The sequence below is a fragment of the Castor canadensis genome, chromosome 6, assembly GCF_047511655.1.
Source record: "Castor canadensis chromosome 6, mCasCan1.hap1v2, whole genome shotgun sequence".
NCBI lineage: Eukaryota > Metazoa > Chordata > Mammalia > Rodentia > Castoridae > Castor > Castor canadensis.
In genome coordinates, this window is record NC_133391.1 from 126,932,046 (window position 1) to 126,943,163 (window position 11,118).

Sequence of the window (11,118 nt, forward strand, 5' to 3'; positions counted from 1 at the left end):
CTTCAATATTAACCCTTGTTCCTTCATTTCGTTCTGGTCGTTATATCCCAGTGAGATTCTTACTTGCTGGATAGGCTTGTTTTGAATAACTTCTGAATGAATCTATCCTTCCCTTCCTCCTGTCCTTCAAAATCATTGTTTAAACCCACCAGGATCTCCAGAAGCTCATTGCATTAATGTTCTTACAGTGTTTCCTGTTATCAGCCACACTGGACTTGCTCACATATTTCAATTTCATTCTCTTTAAGGCCAGGATTTCATTTCATTTTCTTGCTTTGTCTACTATATTTTAGCAGCTCAAAAGGGCCACACATCCCTGGCATCCTATGAATAAATGAAATCACATACTGGAATAATGACAATAGGGCAGGCACTCCTCTACCTGCCTACAGAGTGAACTGCTCTTTTGACTATTTTGCAAAATTGTAACGACTCACTGGAGGCTTCTTTCCACTTTCCTGACTTGGAGCTCAGTGAATTATAAACATATTTTATTTAACAAATGCATTTTTTATTACTACAGTCAGCTCCTATCACAATGGTTAAGGTTCTGTTTGCAGGTTCGTAACTTGGCCATAAAATTTTGCTTCAGGCAGATACTTTGGTCTAATGACTCTTGGCACAAAATGTCATTATTAGAATTTTTCCCTTTTAACACTAAAGAAAGGAAAAAAATGCTTTGACTTAACAACCCAACTTTTCAAACTTTGTTATTTTGTATTAAAGAAATGCTCCTCCCTAACTTCATCAAAAAACGAAATACAACGTCAGTTTTCAAGAAAAACAGAATGGGATTTCCTTTTAGGTATTGCTCAGTGGGGGTGCTACTGGCATTTTGGGCGGAATAGTTTTCTTTGTGTAGGCCTGCCCTGTGCAAAGCAGGGCAATATTTACAGTTCTCATGCAAGCTCACCTGCTACCTGCCGCCTATACTCCACCCACTCAAACTGGGGGACTTGGTTGGCCAACGACAACTCCATGCTTTATGCTTTCTGTTTTATTCAATCCTTCTGGAAGGCTGTGGGCTCTTGATGTGGTGACCCTATAAACTGTCCAGAATGAAGAGCTGGAATAGATAAGTTGCCTAGTTAGCCATTGGTAAAAGATGAAATGGGAGAGGCCTAATTGCAGAAATTTCAGTATTTCTTTTTCCCATCTTTTCCCTATGCTGTTGGCTTCCTCTACAGATCAGGAATATTTGGTTGTCCTTTGGAGGCCCCAGTCACTCCCAGTAGTGGGCAGGCTGAGACCTGCTCTTTCTTCATGTTTCAGCAAAGTATATCTATCTTTCACCTATGCTTGCAGGCCCTTGTTTTCTTTCCAACATGGAGCTTCCTACATCAACTAAACCTTGATAATATCTCAATTAGTCATACCTCTTAGCAGGGTTGATATTTCAAAGGTGGAGCAATGGATTTAGCACAGGCAAAGACAAATCAGAATGGATATGGGTGGAGGCTCTATATCCTGATGGCCCATCCTGTGACAGGTATTTTTCCCTTAGTTGCTGGTTCTTGGGGTGGTGAGGAAGAATCTTGGGGGAGGGTTTGGTGCTGTCTCACTGGAAAGGTCCCAGAGAAGTTTCTATTTGTGAATTGGAATTGAAAGACTCCAGTATATTTGTAACTGATATGGCTGTGTGGTGCATACTTTAAATCTGGAGGAGTTTGCATTTCAACAGGAGACTCTTAAGTTCTTGTTCTTGATTCCTTATTCTAAAACAAATAATGTAATTTGAAGTACCAAGGCATGGTAATAAAGTAAAATGTAAAAATTGTTTATAGTCAAAATTACGTACTTATTGATTTCCATAGTGTTTTTCTTTTACATCGAAAGTCCTCACTTTATCAGTATATGTATTTTCTCTTTAATGACATAAGTGAAATGTATTCTGGGATATGGTGTGATGTCAGAATAGAATTTGAATTTTTAAAAGAATTAGCCAGTTCTCATAACAGTATTGTTGAAAGCTTAGTTTATATTAGCCTTAGTTTAGAGCTGTCTTTATAATTCCATTCTTCTGTCTGTTGTATCTTGTATCAGCCCCAGAGTTTTGATTATTGTGATTTCATTAACAGACTTGATATTAGATGAGCCAGCTAATATCAGCCATAATGAATTATGGGGTGTATAGTTCTGGGGTTTTTTTGACAGTACTGAGATTTGAACTCATGCTTATTAGGCAGGCAATCTACCAGCCAATTTCTATGAATTATGAATGAACTTTTGTGTAACATTTTTTTTTTGAGACAAACTCTCACTATGTAGCACAGTCTGGCTTTAAACACAACCCTGCCTCAGCCGCCTGAGAGTTGGGATTACGAGTGTGCACTCCCATACCTGCTTTTTTTGTGTAGTTTTATCAAATTCCCTTTCTTCTTGAAACCGCCACTCTATCAACTTCGCTGTAATTTTAAAAATTAGAACCATATAAATATATATTAAAGAGGTAAGAATTGACATTTTTGTTCTACTCTGTCTTTCTAATTAGAAATATTAATAATTTATCCTTATATTAAACTCATTGTTTATATTCTCAGTAAACTTTTTTAGTTTGCTTGATACAGATATTAGGTATTTTTGGAGGATTATTCATTTTTCTTTTTACTTATTTGTTTAATTTTTGGTCACTTCTGTTACTGACATAATTTTTCCCTTGAGATAAATTAACTGGTTATGGTGGAGATGGGTATTAGGATCTTTCAAACTTCATCACCTGCTTTCCATTGCATTGGCAAGTGCCACTGGGTGGTCTCCCCAGGATGCTCTCTGGACCACCTTCACTCAAGCATGGATTCTGTCAGGACTGCTCAAAGTCTTAAAGGGACTATATTGCTAACAATTGCATTTTGGTATTTCGTTGAGTTTGCTTCTGGTGAACAAAGCTTAAGAAGACATAAAATAATTGTCTATTTTGACTAAATATGACTTTTTCTTAAATATCGACAATGGGACCCATCTTCTGAGAAGTTCTTTGTAACAATTACAAAAGGACTCAGAAGGCATGTTCAATAATGGTTTCTTTTAAATGCCAGTTATTTACTAAAAGGAAGAATAGCCATAGAGGGATTAAAAGATATATTTTCTTTTGAAATCTTTGGCTTCCTTAAAGTTCAGGGATAAACGTGCAATTGCTTCTGCCTTACCTATATCCTTCTAAACAACCAATGAACCTGCTTCAGAACAAATTCAATTTCTCCCTGAAGGAGTATAAGTGGAGAGATGTTCACTCAAATTTAGATACGAACTGCTTGACAAGCACTCCAACAGGGGATGAAGTCAGACAGGGATTGAAATTGCCTTAGAGAGTGCCAACTGGTGCCCAGTTAATTGTGTTAGCTGTACTTGCAGGATGAGAAGGAAAGAAAGAGTGGCTAAGGGAGATTGGCCCTTAAAAGAGCCAGAATCATATCTCATTGTGATTATATCAGTGCATAAATAATCTCATCATCAAATAAAAAGACTTCATGGTATTCTTTTTTTCAAGTAACTGGAGGAGATTGTAGGTGAAGAATGTTGCTTTTTTGTTGAATTTCTATGTTTTGGGTTAAAAATTATAGAACTAGAAGAATACTAGATTACTGGCAAAAAATACCAAAGGTTAAACACACCAGTGTCTTTAAGTTTTTGCCAATACACCTTTGTTCAGTCATCATTCACTATGAGACCATCAAGGTGCTGAGATGCTGGGGTAGTGGGATGCTGATCAACAGTTGACAGCAAGTGTTGGTTAGGTATAGGCATTAGATGAAGTCATTCCAATAACCTGTGACTTTCACCCAAGTACATTTTAAGAGCAGTGCTCATAAACTGGGAACCAAAAATTATAACATTTGAGACATTTGGTTTTTTATTTGTTTCTTTTTTCTCCCCTGTCAAAATTAGCCCTCATGAAAAACAGAAAAATTTACTTTTTGGCTAAGGCAATTGGTCCTTAGCCAACAGTATCAGAATCTACTGGGAATTTATTAGAAACACAGATTACCAGATCTGCCACAGATCTTCTGGATCAGGAATTTTGGGTTTTGGAATATCTGTATTTTAACAAACTCTCCAGATGATTCTAACGCATTCAAGTTTGAGAATCACTGGCTCAGAGGATTATTTCAACTGTTGCTTTGACTCTCCTTTAATTTTGATCTCTCTTGCCTTATAAGTTATCAGTCATTTTCTTTCACCTCTAGTCCCTAAAGATTGATGCCATATTTAGATGGTCAACCTGCTTTTTTCCAAGGGCTTCTTTGGAGAGGACTATTAGATTGGCCTTTATGGATTCACATGTGAAAACCCATATGGACATCTCTCTTGAATGCCTGACTAAAATGTGGTCTGGACCTCAGAACTCAGTCCTCCCCCATCTTAGCGAGACTATTGTCTATAACTCTCAGACCAATCAAATTGGCATTGGCAACTATGAAAGCATGCCAATTCACGACAGTGATTATGTAGCATGATTTCATGAACTCCAGATGAATCTTAACTTTATCATTTACTAAGTTATGTGGACCTGAGAAGCCACATAGATTATAATACTTATCTCTAGTTATTGTGGAAAGTATGTGAAGTACTCTGTCAGAACCATAGCCTACTTGTAAACTGCAAGAGGAGGGGAAGTGAATGGAGAAATTGTCCCACTCTCATGGAGGGTTCCCTCCTGGAGCGGCTTTCTCTTGGAATCATTCACCCTCCAGCCAGGCAGCCTTGTCCATTTGTATAGGTGTGCTGTGAAGATGTTATCAATTTCTGTGTGGACCATGAGGATGAGGACCACACTATTACGCAAGAATCTATGCAGCTTGTAGTTATGAGTATGGGCTCAAGGAATGGTGGGTGTTGTATCTCTACACTTGAGCTCAGCCAGAAGGCCTAGAAGTTGATAGTTATTGTGTCTCTGACTCTAGATTAGGACCACCATGAAGAGTAGTGACAAATGGTGCAATATTACTCCAAAGACCTTAATGCTCTCCAAGGACAGCCCATAACCTGACATTAATTCTCCCAGAGGAAAGAAGGAACCCAAGGGTGCTCACATCCTCTGCTATTCCACACACTGAGGGTCAGCACTGAAGGCTATATTCACATTCATGTTATCGCCACCCACAGTTGTGGTTCCTTCTTCCTGGCCTGATGGTTTCTCAGAAGGCAAAAGTTTTCCAGACAAACAGGCCTGTTTCTACTTTGCTTTGCTATATGGTTTCCTAGTGAGCCCACATTTTTTATAGTATTGTTTGTAAATATTGAACTTTTTACTGTTTTAACTAGCTCTGTCCAGTAGAAATATATATATATATATATATATATATACATAATATTATAGTTTTGTTCTTGAATGTCTCCCAAAGGCCCATGTGTTGAAGGCTTAGTCCCCAGTTTGTAGCACTTTAGGAAGTGGGGCCTGGTGGAATAAAATTAGGTCAAGGGGACATGCCTTGAATGGGATATTAGCTCCTTTCTTTCTCTTTCTTTATTTCCTGACTGCCATGAGGTGACTAGTCTTCCTTGCACCATGATGTTCTGAGTCACCATGGGGCCCAAAGCAACAGGGCCAGATGACCATGGACTGAAACCTCTGAAACCATGAGCCAAAATAAATCTTTCTTAAGTTGATTATCTCAGGTGTTTTAAAACAATAACAGAAAGCTGATTAACACTTGTGCGTGTATATTTATATCTGTAGCTACATCTATCTAAATATTCCTTATATGTTTTATAACTGTCTATTAACTAAAGCATCAATTTATTGGGATTTCTGAAGTAAAGACAAGGCACATAGTCAGTAGGAAGGCCAGCATTTACTTTGGAAATTGATTCTCTTTAGCATAAAGAATGTAAATCTCCTCTCAAATAATGACTAGGAGAATAGGTATTTTATGATGTTAACTTTTAATTTATATTCACAACTAAAATAAGTAGGATTTTTTATTTAATGCCAAAAGGGGAAAGCATTAGAACATCTTTGGAATGTGTATGGAGATTAGGAGATGGAAAATAAATGATATTAGGAAGTGGGTAGCTTTGTCTCATTTTATAGATGGAAAAATGGAGGCTCAGTGTTTTTAAGATACTGGTTTAAGGCCATGCAGTTAGTTCATTTATACCTGTTAGTAAAGAGCAAATCTGGGGTTTAAACTTGTTGCTGTCAAGCCTGGTTTTATCTAACTCTAAGGCATGTCTGCAATGTCACTTCTGTGCTGCCTGCCGATAGACTGAGGGGAGTAGTATGGACAAGAAAGTCACATTGAGGAGTTAAACTGGGAGCAGTACTCAAATTAGAGTGAACGACTTTTTAAAGACTTAGTTAATATGAAGGCAGAGTACCTGGGGAATAGAATGCAGCTGTATCCCTGAGGTGGAATGTCCAGGCCAAGATGTATAGGAAACAGAAGGAATTAGGGAGAGGTATGTTATCACAGAAGTTATTGAAGTCTGTAAGTAGGGATTTTATTAAATTGCAAAGGGTTTTTTAAATAGTATAGGAGCTTCATAAATACATTTATGCTTTAAGCAATGGTTTCAATCACTTCTTAAGTTCTTGTATGCAGAATGTTAAATAAACAGACAATATAATATCTACTTTATTGCATTTTGTTGCTTTCTCTCATATGTAATTGTATAAATTAGATGTCAAAGATCACTTACCAAAGCAAGGAAAGGAAGATGGATGAAGAGAAAAATAACTTTGGGGACATTCCTCCTGCCAACCTCTTCCTATATATCTGAATTAAATAAATGAACAGTAAAAATATACACAGTAATGTGATAGAATAATAATAATACTGAATATGGAACATCCGGAGATTTATCTGTATTTCAGTTTCCATCAAGAGCTGCAGCTGAGATGACAATCCAAGTAACTCTTCAGAGAAGCAAGGCAGAGCCAGGCTGGTGGAGTGGTACAAATGAACTAATGGGGCATCTGAGGCAGAAAACCAATGGAATAATTGTGACTTGGCGAATCTGTCATAACGCAAACTTGGTGCTAAGCAGTTACCATCATCACACTAACTCTTGGTTTGAGATTCAGAGTAGAGAAAAGATGCCATGCCATTGGAGACCTTCCAAAGACAGCAAATGTGAAATCAGGGTGAAGTCTTGGCTATCACCGGCTCACAAAAATGAGCATCAGTTCTGATAGCTGAGTTTTCTACTAAGCAAGAGATGCAGCCCATGTGGAGTAGGCCACAGCCTTCATGAATGACAGAGGAAAATGAATGGATAAGCACCCCAGTTTCCTCACCTTTGAGTCCCACCTTTGAGTGGGACAAATCTGAGGAGGATTCTCTCCTATCTCCCAAAGGTTGTGTTACCTACAATGATAACCTGCCTTGACTTTCTTCCCTTCTCTGTCTCACTTCATTTCCTTCCTAGTTATTCCTGGATTTTCTACCAAATAAATCATGTGCACACAAATCCTCACCTCAGTGTAGGATTCTGGAAGATCCAATCTAAAACAACTAGGTTAACTGAGAGACAGGAGATATTCAATAACAAAACTCCAACTTACCAACTCTTGACTTGGAAGGATGGAAAGTTTTAGAATTTTCTGGCTCAGGAAGGAAAGTTGTCCTTCAAATAACATTTCTTTTAGTCAACTCCCCAACTTGGGCTAATATGACAGTCAATATTTTAGTTATGCTGGCTGGAAATCCAGAATTAGGATCTTGCACACAGTGACTAAATTACTGAAGTAGGGACTAGAGCCATCCTGGTGACAGAGACCTAAAGAAACAGACCTTCAGTTCCCATGACCTGAGCTCCCAGGACCCCAAGTTTATTTCAGCTTTTCCTTAGGTTCTCTGAATAATACATATCCTTTCACTATTGGTGATTTTTTAAAATTCCTTTTCCCACATTTTTATTAGCACATATAAATTATACAATGTGGAAGTTTCGTTGTGCTATTTCCACACAAATGTATAATATACTTTGATCATATTCACTCTTATTACTTTTTCTTCTCCCCCTCCCTCGCCCGTTTTTAAAATTTTTTCTTGCAAGTTTCAAAAAATGAATTTCATATGACCTTTTCACATATGTACACAATATACTTTGATTATTTTCTCCCCCTCCCCTTGCTCAATTTCTGTGGTTTACAAAGAAGTGTAATAGATGGATCCCCTCTCCACACCAGAAGTCCAGTTACCAAGCCCTTTGACTCTTTCTTCAAAATGCCTTGGGTGCATTTGTTCCTAATGCACACACTATCCTAAAGCAGATGCTTGTTTGGTTTTAACATAGACTATCTCTAGCCTCTCATCATTATCTCACTAATTCCACCTCTCTCCAGTCTCTCCTCCTGTGTACTATGGTCAAGCCGTCTGTGACCCTGGAGTCCTGCATTTGAGCTCCTATGCTCCTGGCTTGTTGCTAACCCTCTTAGGTCTTGGGCAAGGCACTTCATCTGTCTGTTTCTAACTTCTCTACAAACTATGGAGGTTTATCTGAATCATTGACTGTGGGGCCACCAAGTGTATCACAAAAACATAAGCTGAATCCTTCGGTGAACACAGGCTCAGGAAAGCATGAAGTTTATTTATTTTGAATTACAATTATATTAATTTGGTGCAAAAGCACTGGTCATCTTAGTGGACAACAGCATTTCTGATGAGCAAAAAATGGGGAAATAAATGAATTTTACTTAAAAAATATACATTGTAGCTGGGCACCAGTCACTCGTGCCTAAAATCCTAGCTACTCAGGAGGCTGAGATTAGGAAGATTGTGGTTTGAACCCAGCCCTGGTAAAAAAGTTTGCCAATAGCTGAGTGTGGTGGGCACACACCTGTTATCCCAGCTATGTGGGAGGCTAAGATTGGGAGGATTATGGTTCCAGATTCCAGCTAGCCTGTGCAAAAATTCGCAAGACCCCACTTCAACAGAAAAAGCTGGGTGTGGTAGCACATGCCTGCCATGCCAGCTCTTGACAGAAACATAAATAGGGAGGTAGTAGTCTCTATTTTTTGATTGGTTAGTCCAATCAAAAAATGAGACCCTATCACAAAAATAACCAGAGCACAAATGGTTGGGGGACAGGTATGGCTCAAGCTGTAGTATACCTGCTTGCAAGTGCAAAGCCCTGAATGCAAAGTACAGTACCACCACCAAAAAAAATACAAAAAACTTTTTTTTTTTTGTCCAATGTCATGACATAGTTCAGGTGCTTTGTGGAAGTTGACTGTGTGGTTTACATTACTTTTGGGAATCATACCAGAAAGCTGGTCTCAGTTGTGGATGTTATTGATAAGAACAAAGCTGTAGCTGGTAGACCTTGCCCTTGAGTGAGAAGACAGGCCATGCCTTTCAAGTGCATGCAGCTTAGTGATTCTATTCTCAAGTTTATACACAGTGCCTGCTGGAAATGTGCCCAATAAGCCTTGAAGAAGGCAGATATCAGTACAAAATGTGCAGCCACGAGGGGTCAAGAAGATTGAAACCAGAGAAAGAAGAGTCACACTGACAGATTTTGATTGTTTTAAAGTCATGAAGGCAAAGAAAATGAGGAACAAAAGAATGAAGAATTAAGTTAAGAGGTTTCAAAGGGCAGCTTTCTCAAAAATTTCTTCTAATGAAGCACTTTCCTCTGTTGCTATTTCTGCTGAAGCTCAAATTCCAGCAAGAAAACTTGGCTGCTGCAGGCAAGAATGGTTTCTGCCCAGAAATCCACAGACCAGAGGTAGTTCCTCTTCCAAAAGCTCTGAAAGGTAAGAAAACTTCAGCCCAGAGAACACCTGCTCCAAAGGCACGGGGGAGGAAAGCATGAGACTATTGTGAAAGTAATAAAGGTTCTATCTGACTACACACACACACACACACACACACACACACACACACACACACACACACACGAGTGCTTCAAAATATGGTGGCTAGGGTGGGGGAGTGGAAGTGGGAAGGAAATAACAAAACTAGGGTGTTTGAAAGGGCAGAAATTCTTTGACATAATTGTTGTAAGGTCCCTCTCAGACATATTTATTCTAATGTTCCATGACTTCATAGGAACTTTAGGTTGGTCACACAAAATCTTTTCTGACCTTCAGTGCCCCCTCTGGTCTATTGGTCCAGCCTTAGGGTTTCCTGTATCCTTGGCTCTTCTGCTGCCTGTCCTGAGCTTATCACATTTACTCTGGCCTCAGCTGGAATGTCATTCTTGCTGGTTTTTGTTATGAAAATCTGGTCTTTCCAAACCCAGCATTGTCTCTTGCTGCTACAGTCACTCTGTACTTCCTCTCTGATGAGAAAACCAGTGTCCAACAAATGTCCACACCATACAGTTTGGTACTATTTAATATACTTCTTTTTATCTCAAGTGTGATTAGAGAGTACAAGAATATCTAAGAGTCTTTGTCAAGACTTTAAGATTTCAGAAGAGATAATAGAACTTAAAGAGTCAAGGCCACCATTGCAGAATGGCTCTGAACAATTACAAAATTAGCCACCATTGAGTGAGTGCCCACTTTCTAGACATAAATCCTCAGTCTGTCATTTAATCTTTACAAAATTCTGTAATGAGGACATAGTGTCCTCATTTGACAGATACAGAGACCAAAGATCAGTAACTTGCTCAAAGCTGCACATTAGTAAGTGGATGGAACTCAAATACAGGTTACAAAAACTAATAATTCTTCTAGGGCCTAAACTTTACTTTTAAAGCTCAGCAGGACAATTTTAATTTTCCTAGTGTAGATCTATTGAATTAAACAAACAGACAAAATTCTGAAGCAAAAATAATATAGAATTAGTGAGAATTGTGGAGAGGCCAATTATAACATATCTGAATGTAAGGTCTTGTTACTACCCAGCCATGAGACAAGGCCTGGGGTAGGCCATGAGGAATGGTGATGGAGATAAGTGCTATGGAGAAGAACAAAACAGAGGAGGGGAATGGGGAGTGTCAGGATCAGTGGGATGAGGTGATTTTACATGGGTTGTCCAGGAAGTCCTCAACAAGAGAGTGACAATGAGACAAGGCTTTTTGAAAGAGATAAGGGAAGAAACCAGGCTGAAAAATGGGGAAGAACATTCTAGGTATTGGACAAGAGAAAGATAAAAGGCACTGGAGTAGGACTGTACCAGACGTATTTCAGGAATAACAAGAAAGACAGAGTGGCTGGCATGGAGC

At 38.7% G+C, this 11,118-nt stretch overlaps 1 pseudogene; it reads left to right on the plus strand.

The window, feature by feature from the left end:
* Positions 1-9,017: 9,017 nt before the first annotated feature.
* LOC141424307 (large ribosomal subunit protein eL14 pseudogene) lies at positions 9,018-9,759 on the plus strand (annotated as a pseudogene).
* The last annotated feature ends 1,359 nt before the right edge of the window (positions 9,760-11,118 follow it).